The sequence below is a fragment of the Rattus rattus genome, chromosome 1, assembly GCF_011064425.1.
Source record: "Rattus rattus isolate New Zealand chromosome 1, Rrattus_CSIRO_v1, whole genome shotgun sequence".
NCBI lineage: Eukaryota > Metazoa > Chordata > Mammalia > Rodentia > Muridae > Rattus > Rattus rattus.
Genome location: NC_046154.1, coordinates 264,968,571 through 264,983,330, shown reverse-complemented (window position 1 = coordinate 264,983,330; position 14,760 = coordinate 264,968,571). Strand labels below are relative to the sequence as shown.

At 42.6% G+C, this 14,760-nt stretch overlaps 1 pseudogene; it reads right to left on the bottom strand.

The window, feature by feature from the left end:
- Positions 1-5,174: 5,174 nt before the first annotated feature.
- LOC116890367 lies at positions 5,175-14,228 on the bottom strand (annotated as a pseudogene).
- Positions 14,229-14,760: the final 532 nt, after the last annotated feature.

Genomic DNA, 14,760 nt, shown 5'->3' with positions numbered 1-14,760 from the left:
AGATTGATTTTCTAATTGAACATAGATCAACAAACTTTAAAAATATGCCCAGGGAAATCTGTGGAACTGGAAGTGATCATGTGAGCAAAATATACCTGACTCAGACAGACAAGTTCTCAGGCTTTCCTTTCATACCGAATCTAGATTTTAAAAAGGAAATACACAAAAAAGGATATTTAGGAGGGTTGGGGATTTAGCTCAGTGGTAGAGCGCTTGCCTAGGAAGTGCAAGGCCCTGGGTTCGATCCTAGCTCCAAAAAAAAAAGAACCAAAAAAAAAAAAAAAAGGATATTTAGGGAAAAGGAAAAGAACAACACTGGGGGGGGGATGAAGTTTGAGAGAAATGGGGTGATTAATATGGTCAAAGAACATGGCATATCTAGAAAACTGTCAAATCAAGCAAACGTGCTACCTTGTTCTATTAATGAATGCTAATATAAATTAATAAAAATGAGTTCAATAAATTGTGATTTTCATTTTGCTATGGGATAAGTAGCTGAGTCTCTAATAAGGAAATGGACAATGGAGGGACTGTGGACAGTGTTAAAAGCTGCCTCTACATTGCAGATCTAGTCCTTCTCCTTGAAAAGAGGGATGCAAATTGCCGTTTTCATCTCATTAGACATAAACGAGTGGAATTGCATAGTATGCCTTGCTGTAGATGATTGTAGGCAAGCAGTTGACGGCACACTGGTCTCTTTGTGTCCTTTCAGAAATCTGTGCAAAGTCAGGTCCGATATTGCGTTAGATATTGTTTGTTATTCTTAACACCAAGGAATTTTTTTTTAAATAGCAAATTTTACTTGGTTTATTCTGGGATAAAATTACAACTCCCCAGACAAAACAATACAGCCAGCTAGAAATGGCTTTCCTGACAACTTTGGGGGGGTAGGGGTGGGGTGGGCGAGAGTCTTCTTTAATGGCCCCCTTTGTGCTCTGTAATCCAAAGTCATCTACCCGCCCCTGCACCTGGAAGCGAAGAACTCCCATATTCTGTGAGGAGAGTGTTCTCAATGACCTACTTCTCTGCGTGGCTGCTGTGTCATTTTCTCTCCTGAAAGAACTGATTGATTTCAAAGGGAGCAGCACACTGAGATACTCTGATGCCAAGAGAATTAGAACTGGACCCAAAGGTGCAAGGGCAACTTGGACTAAAAATAGCCCACAAGCCTGAAAGTTGATTAACACCGAGAGAGTACATTATTAAGTTGTTCAATTAGAATATGTGCATTTGGAGAGTCTATTTTAACCTTTTAAGGCCTATGTTAAATACAAGAGCCCGGGACTCACAAGGTACAGGGACATAAATGGGCAAAGGCTTCCTTTGGAAAGCAACATGAACAATATGATACAGGCAGGATGGTAGTCATTGTCTGTGTCCTCATCTAACCTTTCATTAGCCTAGTAAAATTTTATTTAATTAATATTTATTTGGAACCCTACAAACTTTTTAAACTTTGAGATTTAAAATTTGCACACCCTCAGTTGGAAATAGCATAGGTATGGTGATTGCTGTTGGGTCACACAGGACAACACAGTGGCAATATGAGTCCAAACATTAAAAGGGAATTGTAAGATCTAATCACTCCCTAAAAAAAGACCCTTGGATAGAAGGCTAGCTGCTCAGGATAGCGCAGAGTCCTTGAGTTCTTCTCCTTTCCGTCTATCCCCAAGCCCTACCAATCAAGCTTCTTCACACTCAAATCACCCCCTCCTCTCTGCATGGCCACGGTTGTAGCCCTTGTCCAATCTACCAAAACCTCCTGCCTCAGCAACTTCGGTCTCCCAATCCTGTTCCTAGTCTCCTGTGTTCTTCAATCTTTTCAATTGGTAGACCAAAATTACACGTTATAATCTTATTACTCCCTTAAATCTCCTGCCTACTGTTGGGTAACGCTCGGCGCTGGTACAGACTTAGTAGACTACCTCCGCCTCCTCTGCCTCTCTTTCCCTTACTCTGCTCCTGCCGCTGGGCTGCAGCAGGATCCTCCCACCAGCACACAGACTCTTCTGTTAGTGACCATGCCTTTCCTAAAGCGCTTCCATTTTGGCTGAATTGTGACAATGGCTACAATTTCCTGAATGAAAGCAACTCTAGCTCTCCCCATCCTGTCCAGTGTCAAGAACAAGAGGGGGACATGCTTCTCCTCACAGAACAATCTTTTCCTCACCACCCCTTGGTTAACCCTAGCGATGGGTAACTGCTGATGAAAATCGATAACTTCCCAACCTCCCCAACCCTTCTGTCCCATACCTACCCTGGCTTATAAGTGAAGGATCTTATAAGATCTGAGACTATATCAGATCTTTAAAGAGACCTCTCCGTGGGTTACTTGCCAAATAAAGGCAAATTACTAGTTCCTGTCTTTCCTTCTTGCTGGGCACGCTCCCTCTCTCGTTCCCCTCTCCCTGCCCCTCCCCCTCTCGCTGAGTACTTGTGTGTAACCCTAATGAGAATGTCACTGGGGAGGGGGGCGTGGCTCACCTTCTCCATTGTTTTTTGTCCTAATTTTTTGAGACACGGTCTCTCAATGAACCAGAGCTCCCAGCTTAGCCTTGCTGGCTAGTGAGCTCAGGATCCTCCTGTCTCTGCCCATGGCACGGACACGCCCTCTCTAATTCTTCACAATGCTTATCATACCACAAGCCTTCTTGTCGGTGCCAGCACCGACACGGTACCGAGAATCAGGCGAAAGCCTGTGGGATGAAAGAAACACACACCCAAAAAGGAACAAATGAATAAAACCTTCTATTTAATTTCTCACCACCCTATGACGAGGACACCAGGCATAAATGTTTTTGTGTGCTTGGCACAGAGTAGAGTACATGGTTGGTTAATAAGCCTTGGGTGAACAAGCAGGTATAAAGCTATAAATGAGCATTCCAGGCTGGCAGGATAGCTCAGAGGATAAAGTACGCTCTCTGAATACCTGATAACCTGAGTTCTGTCCCTGGATCCTTAGATGGCAGAAGAGAACTGATTACTGAAAGTCATCTAACTGATCGTGCAGACATCCACTCTCATATATCACACACATGCATGCTCTCTCACATGTAGTGCACACACACATGTACCACACTACTCACATAGCATGTATATCAAACACACACAGGCACATATCACACAAACACATACTGTTACACACACACACACACATTCTCATGAAATGTCACATGGACACACACACTACACTCTCATATCACACATACAAACACTCACACATACACTCTCACATATCACACACATACTATCACACACACACACACACACACTGAAACACATACTTGAACATCACACATACTCTTACACACACTCATCTTTGACATATATCACAATAAACACACACATACACACCTATCTCAAACATCACACACACACTCACACACACACACACACACACTCACATACACTCACACACACACACACTCACAGTCACACAATAAATATGTTTTAAAGTCTTACAGAAACCAAAACAATCTTTAGCCTAAGGGACAATGAAGGGCAGAAAGCACTCTGGGAAGGTTTTATTTGAAATGAGTTGTGAAAAGCATACGGCATTCTGTCAGGTGAAAAGACAGATTATTAAAGGCTTGATACAGCCTAAGTGCTCAGTTCTGACAGAAGGTAATGGTCTCGAAGACAAAGAAAATCGCCACAGATGTGGACTGAATCTCTGTCAAGAGTACCTGAGATAACCACAAGCGCTTTTGGCTTTTTGTTTGTTTGTTTGTTTGTTGCTTTTGTTTTAGTTTTTTATCCCAATTGGTAGCGAGTGATTTAATTAACTTTCAAATGTAAAATGCCTTTATCATTCATTATTTATATTAAAATACTTAGGTTAAAATCGAGTATTTTCTAGGAAAGGAAACTTATTACTTTTATTTACATTAAGCTGCAAATGTGAATTAATTTTCCTTTTTTCTAGACAATCCGCTACCCAGGGGAATTTTCACATTGAATTTATAAACTAGCGTTGGAGGCTGGAGTAACAGCACTTGCTTTTCGCACATGACGCTCTGAGTTCAAATCTCTACCATCCACGTAGAAAACCAGGCATGGCTGCAAATACCTGAAAGCCCAGGAAAGAGGGAAGAGACAGGCAGAGGGCAGCTCGCTGGCAGCCAGCCTAGCTTAAACTGTGAGCTTCAGACTCAGGGAGAGACACTGTCTTAAAGGAACGAGACAAAGAATAATATTGCAAAAACATCAGGCACTCTCCTCTGGCTTCTGCTTATATATGAATGAATATATAAGCCTACATTTACAAATACACACACACACACACACACACACACACACACACACACACCCCTGCACTACCCCAAAATAAGCAACTAAATAAGGAAAAATTAAAACCAACTGCAAATAAACTGATGGATTGCTGGAGGCTTTAGGTCTGTCTGAAAACTGGTCATAGTCTAACAGTTTATTTAATTTTTTAATTTTTTTTCTTGCCTCAAGTTTATTTGTAAAAACAGCATAGGGCTGGAGAGATGGTTCAGCGGTTAAGAGCACTGACTGCTCTTCCAGAGGCCCTGAGTTCAATTCCCAGCAACCACATGGTGGCTCACAACCATCTGTAATGAGATCTGATTGACCTCTTCTGGTGTGTCTGAAGATAACTGCAGTATACTCAGATAAATAAAAAATAAATCTAAAAAAAAAAATTTTTTTTAAGGGGGTTGGGGATCTAACTCAGTGGTAGAGCGCTTGCCTAGCAAGTGCAAGGCCCTGGGTTCGGTCCCCAGGTCCGAAAAAAAAAAAAAAAAACAAAAAAACAAAAAAAAAAACAAAACAAAAAAACCCCAAACAAACAAACAAAAAAACCAGCATAGGACACTAGTCATCTGCAAACAGTGTGTGCGTAGGTGGGCGTGTCATAGCCGTCCATCTGTCTTCACACTGGCAGGAGCCTCTTCTATGGGGCCTTCACAGGGGCCTGGGCACCTTTGGGAGCCTGGGCTGGAGCTGAAGCCTGGGCCTTAGCTGGAGCTTTGGCCTCTGCCTGGGTTTGAACCTTGGGCTTTGGTTGGCAGAGCCTACGACCCTTGGCCATGTAGCTTCGAATCTGCTTCCTAAGCTTGGGGTGAGCAATGGCTGAGTTTGCCGCTGGGGCCCTTTAGCATCTTCGGCTTGATGGCCTTAGGCTTCGCAAGGGCCTTGACGGCCTCTGCTCATGCACTCGCTGCCTTTGCCTTGTTGGCCTCCATCTTCGTCAGGCCTCTCTTGTGCTTCTTGGCAAAGCGCGTGATCCTCGGGAACTTGGGGTCAACCCCCTTAAGAGATTCGTATCAAGAACGGGGGTTTCTTGATGCCATTTCTGTGCCATTTGCGGGACTGGTTGTGTGTGTTGTGCTTCTTGGACTTGTGGCCGTATCTTCACGGTAACCCGCGGCTCCGGTTTAATATTTTAAATGAGGACCAAAGAGCCTTGCTAGAGATACAAGGGGAGATGACTCTGCTGCCACCTGGTGGCAGTCCATTTTGCCACTAGCCCCTCTTCAGAACCTAATCTTAGAGCTCCCTGAGGCTCGCAGGTTGCCAGAAACTACAGGTCAGCAATCTCCAGAGAAGGGTGCTCCTCCCACCCGTCTGCGGCCCACACAGCGTTTGATGTCCAGCGCCTCTACTGCTTCTTTAGCAGATAACAGACGGGGAGGCAAGATTAAGCCATTATGCTACATACCAGAGTCTAAGATGACCCGGAATTGATAAGAAACTCAGGTTCCTGAACAGAACTCAGGATTCTTCAGAAACTGTCCCCAAACACAAGGATCTTCTCTTGATCCATTTTCTCGAACCGCTCCCTTGTACAAACAAATATGGCCTTTGAGCCATTAATCTGCACACTCGTTTAACAAATGAATGGGACAAAAAGCTCCAAAACAGACTTGGAACACACATCCTACTGGGGACAGAAATAAAAACGCAAGTAGGAGAGCCACTGAGTGTTGTAAACTTTAATAACAGATTTTCAGGAAGCCCGTGTCTCTCATGGGCATGTCAGTAAGAGCACTTCAAAGGATGAGGTGAGGACGGCCTCCTGAGGATGCACAGTTGAGATCTGAGGGGAAGATGTGTTAGTCATATAGAATTTGGCATGAGTGTATAGAAGATAAATGCATAGCCTGTGCAAACCCAGTAACATGGCTAAGCATGGGCCACTTGAGTTTTTTTATTAATGAGTTTTGCTTGTTATTTTGACTTATTTTAATTCGTGTCACTTTACTATGTTGGAATAAATATCTATGTATATGTACAACACATATACATACACCTACATATATTTGCTGAAAATTAATACCTGAGTTATTCTGAAAGAAAATAAAATTTCTACATCTCAGAATACCACAAATGGAGTAACAAGCAAGATTGTGTTCTGGAGAATATACAGGATGGATCTGTGAGTTTTACATCCCATACAGTTTAGCACAAAACAATTATTTATGTTTCTGTGTATAAGTGCTTCTGTGTAAGTGTATGTGTGTGTATGTACTTTCCTTTGAGTGTACATCATGAGGAAGGAACGTGTGCAGGTGTTTGTGTGTGTGTGTGTGTGTGTGTGTGTGTGTGTGTGTGTGTGTGTGTACGCGCGCGTGCGCATGCACGTGCAGGCATGTGTTCATTTGTGTGTACAAGTGCACATCATGTGGAGGGTACATACCGGCTGTGCTTATATATGTGTTGTGCCTCCCGGAGTTATCTACCTCATTTTCTGAGAAACATTCTCTCAGTGAGACCTGGAGCTCAATGACTAAGTTAGGCTAATACTAGCAAATCTGAAGGATTCATCTGTCTCCACCTTCCAAGTACCAGGGATACTGGGATCACAAGTGTGTATCCCCATAGTTAGCTTTCTGCATGGGAGCTCTGGTTCAAACTCAGGTCCACATGTTTGCATAGAAAGTGCTATCACAACTTAGCCACCTTCCAAATCCAGTGACTTCTACATCAGTATCATAGGAGTTCTAAAATGCTTGGTGATACTGACTACTTGTGAACTGATATTTATGAACTACAATACCAACACCAACAACAAAAGCCCTCTTTTTAAATTCCAAAAGATTAGAAGTCAGCTAGCAACAAAATTGGGAAAATTAAATTTAAATGTATATTGAGTTTATTGAACAGAATCCTTGTAACACACATATGTGTAGGGGTGTGTGTGTGTGTGTGTGTGTGTGTGTGTGTGTGTGTGTATTCATTTGTTCATAAGAGGCACATCCTGAGAAGAGTTTATGCCAGTTATGTTTGTACATGTGTTGTGTGTGTGTGTGTGTGTGTGTGTGTGTGTGTGTGTGTGTGTGTGTTATCCAATATGAGGTTTTGATTTGTGGCATCCTCTGATCTCTAGCTGGGACACTGGTGCTTATTGATTTAGTCTTAATTTTCACTGAAAACTATGTGAAATGATTTAGCAGTTTTGTCTAGAAAACACTTTCTCTTTAATGACACTGGCATGCTGCTTACATTTCCCTTCTCTGATGAATACTGATAAGTTGGCTTAAAATGTCTTTTTCAGGTAAGTAAACAAATCTTTGCAATTGAGAGCGAGCTGAGAGCCAGAATGGCAAATGAGTTTCAAGAGAAAACTCACAGGCATCTCTCAGTGCCCTCTACCCTGCCTTTGGAAACTGCTAGAGGACAAACACGGTCTGTCCATATTTAAGTTCATACTTGATTATTATTTGAATGTAGTAAAATTCTGATAATAGTATTAAAATAGAAATCTACCGCCTTCCAGAGCATCAGCGCCTGGTACATAAGCAGACGGAGAGCCAGCAAGGTTCTGGATTTGGGTCATGGGAGCCAGGCATGAGGCCCTGTTGTGTGAGGCAGCTTTGATTCCAGGAGATGCTTCTGCTGGGGTCACATCCTCTGGCTTCGTGTTGAATTTCTCTGAACAGGTAGACATGTGTTACGTGTTAAGGTTTGGTGTATTGCTACATATTGTAGTATGTATTATAATGCTAAATTCTATACCTGAGGGTCTGGGCCTACTCATGACTTTTCATGTTTACAAGCTCTTGTTGGACAAACCTTGCTCCTTGATTTCAAACTATCAGTTAAATAAAATTGGCTACAGCAAATTACTGGGAAGAGAAACAGCAAGTAGCTGGGGTACACCACGGGGGAGGTATCCAGGCTTGCAGTTAGAAGAGCAGATTAGAGGTGACCCCCAGGAATTGTCAAAGACAAATAAAATAACCATAGTCTGAGTCTCATGCATCTGTGTACTAGTCTGGGATAAGCTTGAATAGTTCTTACTACAATTAAGTGAGGAAACAACACTCACATGTGACACTTCTTCCCAGGAGTACAAAAGACAACGAAGAGAAAACATGAGGCACATACTTAGGCTTCCCACAATGATAGAAGACTATCGCTTTCCTGGTCAGCAACCGTAGGTAAATTAGATGAGGTTCATACAAAAGAGAGGTAATTCTAACTTTCAAAGATGGACTCTCTATGATTGTGTATTGTGCTTCCAACGTAGGGAAGATTGACTAACCATTTGCTTTGAAGCGGTAAGCTCTGACCCAATTTCTCGAAGCCAGATGGCAAAGCCACTTCCAGTGGGGCAGATGGCCCTATTGATTTGCAGAACCACAAAAACATCAGGCTTAGAAGGTACTCTGGGATGCAACTGGCGCACCCGAAAGACAGAAGAAGGCCTTTGATGTTAGCCTGGATATCAAGGAAGCACAAACTGTCAGAAAGAAGTGTGTGGCTTCATACACTCCCACAGTATGGAGAATGTGAAGCAAAGCATTCAGAGGAAGCCAAGCTGCTCTCGTCAGCACTGGGGGCATTCAAGAAGCTTCATGAACTAACCCTCTTTGTGGAAGGGTCCAGCAATGTTTATGAGTACCAGATGTGCTCGCCATGAAAGGAAACGGGAGAGCCACACATTCATATTCATTAATGAGGTAATAGCAAACATAACTGGCAGAGGATCTATCTGTAGAAGACACCCTGGTAAGACATGTTGCAGAGAAATATTCCTCAAATGGAAAGCATCCTAGGGATCTATTTTCCCTTAAAATAATTATAAACTGTATTGAAAAGAACAAACCCCAAATTTGGCCCTCTAAAGAGTGTATCTGCTTGTAATACGCTGTACCTACCTCCAGAGCTTCCTAGTAATCAGACTTCTTTAGAAATAGAATTAATTTCCTCAGCAATTATGAGTTCCTAACCTGCAGAAGCCAATCAGCAAATATTATGTGGGAGAATTCCTTAGCCCCTGAGAAGATGGTGATCTTGTTGGGACTAAGAGCATTGTCCGGTGGGTATCACAAAAGTGTGTGTTCCCATTCTTTTAGGTAGTATACAGGAATTAAAGATCTGAACCTAGGACTGAGTCTAAGAATGATTTGTCTATATAACATGGTCTCTTAATCTTGCTTATGGGCAAGCTAACACTGATCTCCAGGTACAAACACTTCATCAGAAATTATTCTTCTAGGTAAACTACAATGAAATAATTTTAACTAAAAGCTTCACACACATTGATCCTCCCGTTGCATAGTTTTATTTATTATTAGACCCTCATTATCTTTATGGCAAATAGTTTCATCCCCTTGCTTGCTAGTGTTATAAATGAACAGAGGGGTTGGGGATTTACTCAGTGGTAGAGCGCTTGCCTAGCAAGCGCAAGGCCCTGGGTTCGGTCCCCAGTTCCAAAAAAAAAAAGAAAAAAAATTAACAGATAATCGAGTTCTAGCCAAGATTTTATATAGATGTTGAGGCTTTGAGGAAAGGAAAAATTAAACACTATGTATAAACATATGCGTTCAAGCTATTTTAATCTTTTTTTAAAAATGTGTGTGTGTACATGTATTTGTGATGGGTTTGACAGTAACATTTCTATCATGTTCTAGAGGCCACTTGTCTAATTCTTCTGTATGACAAACTCTATTTAATCATATTTTTCAAGACAAGGATTCTCTGTGTAGCCCTAGACATCCTAGAACTTGCTCTATAGACCAAGGTAGCCTCAGATTCAGAGATCAGGGTCAGGGGGAGTTTGTGACCGTAACTCAGGTATGAAGCCGTCTCTTTACGTTTTGGCATTCACTTTGTATATCTGAGCCATAATTGTTTAGATATTATTTACCGTCCTTCAGTCACATTTTATAATTTCTCAGCACTGCTTTACAATTGAAACATGCCATCCTTGAAAAAAAAAAAAAAAAACAAAAGACAAAACAAAATGCCATAGGAAACACAGCAGTCGGGTTTGTAATGTAACCATTTGCTTAAGGAAATCCATTTTGTTTCATTCAAGGGAGCCAGACACAAAGGCAAGAAAAATCAAAGTGTCATTCTCTTTTAGTATAGTTATAAATATCACAATGAGATCGATTAGCAAAACAACATGAAAAAGATTAGGCTGCTCTGTTTGCTTCCTAGATGAATATTCAGTGTTTAGATCCTGGGAACTATAAAAGGTGAACGGTCTATTTGAATATTTTTTAAAAATGCCTACCTTAACACTGCTAAACCACTTTGTTCATTTTTAGGGGTGGGGGCGGGGTAGAAAAAGACAGCTAGTTTAATACAATTTTTCTTCTTTTCTAGTACATGCATAGAATTCCTGTACAGCTTAGTCAACATGGATGTGTATGTTTGCTTATACACACAGAGTCACACAGCATCATATTCCATGAGGGGCAAGTCTGCAAGAGGGAGCTGACAGGCAAGGGAGATCAAAGGCTATCTAACCGTGTTCCTTAAACATCCTGTCCAAAATGGCCAAATGGGCAATATCAGGTGCCTTAATCTTACACCAATAAGGGCAGCTGTTGCCATCAAACACAAAGTACACACCCAAACTCTCCATGAGGAGCTTCGGGGACAGCATATGAAACTTGGTAGCCCTCAGTATACAGTTTAAAGTGATCAATTAGGGAGTCCATGGAAGTCTTTATCTCTCTGCTCATTTGGGTAGAGACACTTTGACATCATCAACCTTGATCTCCCCTGGAGGCATCTTGTTCAGACACAGTCCGACGATTTGAAGAGGTTGGCACATATCTTCCACACAACACAAGAACCTATCGTAGCAGGTACCCCCAAGAGCCAGTAGGACCATCAAACTCAATGTGGTCATAAACATCATAGAGCTGGGTCTTCCACAAGTCCCACCAAATGCCTGAGCCTTAGAGTAGCACTCTGCTGAATCCATAGTTAAGTGAGTCTTCTGCTGATACAGCACCAATGTCAACTACTCTATTTTGCCAGATTTTATTGTTGGTCAGCAACTCCTCCATCTCATCATTCTGAGTGAGAAGTTCTTGGAAAATTCATAAATGTCATCCACAAGCCCAAGAGATAAGTCCTGGTGCATTCCTCCTGGTCGGATATAGGCATGATGGATTTGGACTTCAGAAACCCACTTGGAGAACTCAAACATCTCTCTTCCTTCAAACATCAGAAGAAAGGAGTCATGGCATCTGCCAAGGACCAGCCTCGGCTTGGTTAGGGGTCTGGAGGTGAAAGAATAAAAAATACAGCCAAAAAGTGAGAAGTTTAAAAATGCAACCTCACCCCCAAGAAGCCCTAAATACCTCAAATTCCAGACCCTGCCCTCTACCTGTAAGTAAGTAAAAGGTCACATTTCTTGAGCCTGCTCTCCCAGGAACTAGATAAAAGGACTTAAGATAAGGCCCTTAGATATGTGATTCCAGACCTACTAAAGATAACTGAAGCTTCTAGGAACTAGCAGACCATAAAGTTAAGCTTCTCCTTTTGATTTTCCAATGATGCCATCCCTGCCCTCTTGGGTTGTGGCTTCTTCCTTTAAATACCCTTACTCCCAGCCTCTCGGGGTCGAACTCCATTTCTCCTGTGTGGGATACGAGTCTCGACCCCAGTGCACTGGTTCCTATCGATAAACCTCATGTGATTACAGCAAGGATGGTCTTGTGTGAGTTCTTGGGGGGTTGCGTCATCCCGAGACTTGAGTGAGGGTCTCCCCGCTCTGGGGGTCTTTCAGAGGAATGGGTGTTAGGGGGCAGCAAGAGTACAACTTAAAATCAATCATGGGTACAAGCTTGTGTTCTGCTTAAGACATCCCTCCAGAGATCCAGGACAGCTCTCTCCGCTTGGGAGAACGCTTTCTTGCTAGAAAAAAAAAAAATTATTAAAAGCTCTTTGGGTAGTTCATGGGTTTTCCAATCAAAGTTAGAAAAGATGCTAGAAAAAAAATTCTTGGATTTTAAAACCAAAAGTCAGAAAATCTGCTGAAAAAAAAATTCTTGGATTTTTCTAACCAAGATCAGAAATCCTGATAGAAAAGTTCTAAAAGAGTTGTGTTCACTCTTCAAGCAGTTTTTACTGGGTACGACTCTCTTGCAGACCAGAGCCCAGACTTTTATTTACATATCAATTCAATAGTTTACCCTCGGTTCCCCTTTGATTGTTCTGTGAATCTGCATTTTGTGACCTTAGCACCATGATTCTTAGAAAAGGACAACCAGTATATACTTTTTAACATAGCAATGTATTCAGAGATTTAACTTAACTGCCTGGGATCTTGCCCTGAGATTACCACTCCCCAAATCCCTTTTTTCTCCTTCCTTACAATCTTTCTAATAAGCTGGCTCATAGTGCAGCTGTCTGTTCTTTTAGGTCTATGAAGTCTGTCATATAATTCATATTGCATCCCTACATTTCACATAGTTGAGATATTATACATTCTTGAACTCATGTTTTCAGAGTTCTTTCCCATAGCCTTAAGGGCTGTCCTGAAGGCCATAGCCTTTACCATTTTGCTAAGGATATTAGATACACCCTCACCTTCCTGACTCTGTCTCTGATTATCATGGGGTCATTAAGCATGGCAAAGAGGACATTCCCTATAATTTTTGGGGGGAAGAACATGTCCCAAAGGAGGAATGTGAAGTAAATTATGTACATTATTATGCAAACAAGCCCCACACCCACAGCAACCCACAACACTTATGGAGGCCCAAGCCCTGCTAGCTCTGCTCCAGGAGTGGGAACTGTGTCACCCTGTCCCTTCTGCACAGCAGGACTTGGCAGCAGCACCAATGTCTAGGACATGGGTAGTCACACCAAGATGTGGTTTGAAATCCATGTGATCTCTCCAAACAGCACTTGGATCCACTGTGCCCCGGAAGGAGGCTGGATGTTTAGCAATGAAAGACCCCTGGAGTGGGGAGACCCTCACTCAAGTCTCAGGATGACACAACCCCCCAAGAACTCACACAAGACCATCCTTGCTGTAATCACATGAGGTTTATTGATAGGAACCAGTGCACTGGGGTCGAGACTCGTATCCCACACAGGGGCAGTGGAGTTCGACCCTGAGAGGCTGGGAGAAAGGGTATTTAAAGGAAGAAGCCACAACCCAAGGGGGCAGGGATGGCGTCATTGGAAAATCACAAGGAGAAGCTTCTTGTCTCTCAAGATTGCTTAACTTTATGGTCCGATAGTTCCTAGAAGCTTCCTGCTTCTCCACGTTGTTCTCTAAGATTTTAATCTAACTTTATGGTCAGCTAGTTCCTGGACGAAGCTTTCTGTTATCTTTACTAGGTTGGGAGTCGCATATCTAAGGGCCTTATCTTAAGTCCTTTTATCTAGTTCCTGGGAGAGCAGGCTCAAGAAATGTGACCTTTTACTTACTTACAGGTAGAGGGCAGGGTCTGGAATTTGAGGTATTTAGGGCTTCTTAGGGGTGAGGTTGCATTTTTAAACTTCTCACTTTTTGGCTGTATTTTTTATTCTTTCAGCAAGTTCTTCACAGTTAGCAAATAGTCCAGTTTGTTACACATTATGGACACATAGTCAAAGTATAGAAGAACCTGCAAACAGGTCTTGTACTCAATGAGCTCTCCAGTGCCTTTGTGCAGGAGCTCAATGTTAGGGTAGTACTTCTGCACCGTCTCTCCACTCGCCTCCATCACCAGTCTCATGACTCCTGTGGGTTGCTGGGGGCTAGGGCCCAAAGTCCAGGGTCACATTGATCACCCTTTTTCCCAAGGAAGAGGAGGCTCCTGTGGGCAGATGCTTCCTTTGGAGACAGCTCCTGAAAACTGCTCTGCCCATTCCACACCCGGCTGTCATTGCTGGGCACCTCTGCTTTGCTGATTCGGCAGGTGGATCGCATACCCTGGCCACAGCACACCTGGGTCCTGATGTTGTGGAGGTGGGGCAGGACCGCCATCTTTACTGGACTGCAGACTGTACGAAGCAACCATTTTCTGACACTAGATTTTTTTTTTTTACACCTTCATGTATTTTTGTGTCATGTCATGTGTTGGTTTAAATGTGAGTTGGGTATACCCCACACCGAGAAATAAGACATATGCCACACTGACAGGTAGGGAGTGGTAAAATGAAGCCTGCAACCAATGGGAAGTCCTCTTGTCTGTGGCTCCCCTTGGCCCTTTCCATTAACTTCTTCCAATTCTTTCTGCCTCCCCTTCCCTGCTTATGCCTTATTGTAAAGCCCATTCCAGAATATGCACCCCCCTCTCTTAAAATGACATTTTCAGAGCCTTCTTTTCATATCATACCTAATACGTGTGTTAAAGAGAAAAACATTGACAGTGGCAAAAGCCAGCCATGTTCCCTGGGTTGTTTTGAGCACTAGAGAGAGCCACCATATTCTCACCAGAGAGAGGCTGAGGCAAAACTAATTCTGTAAGTCTGAGGTCTATGAAAATGACATCATGTTATTCTCAGGGTCACACAGGAGATGCCACACATTGAGAAGTTAGAGATTAACAC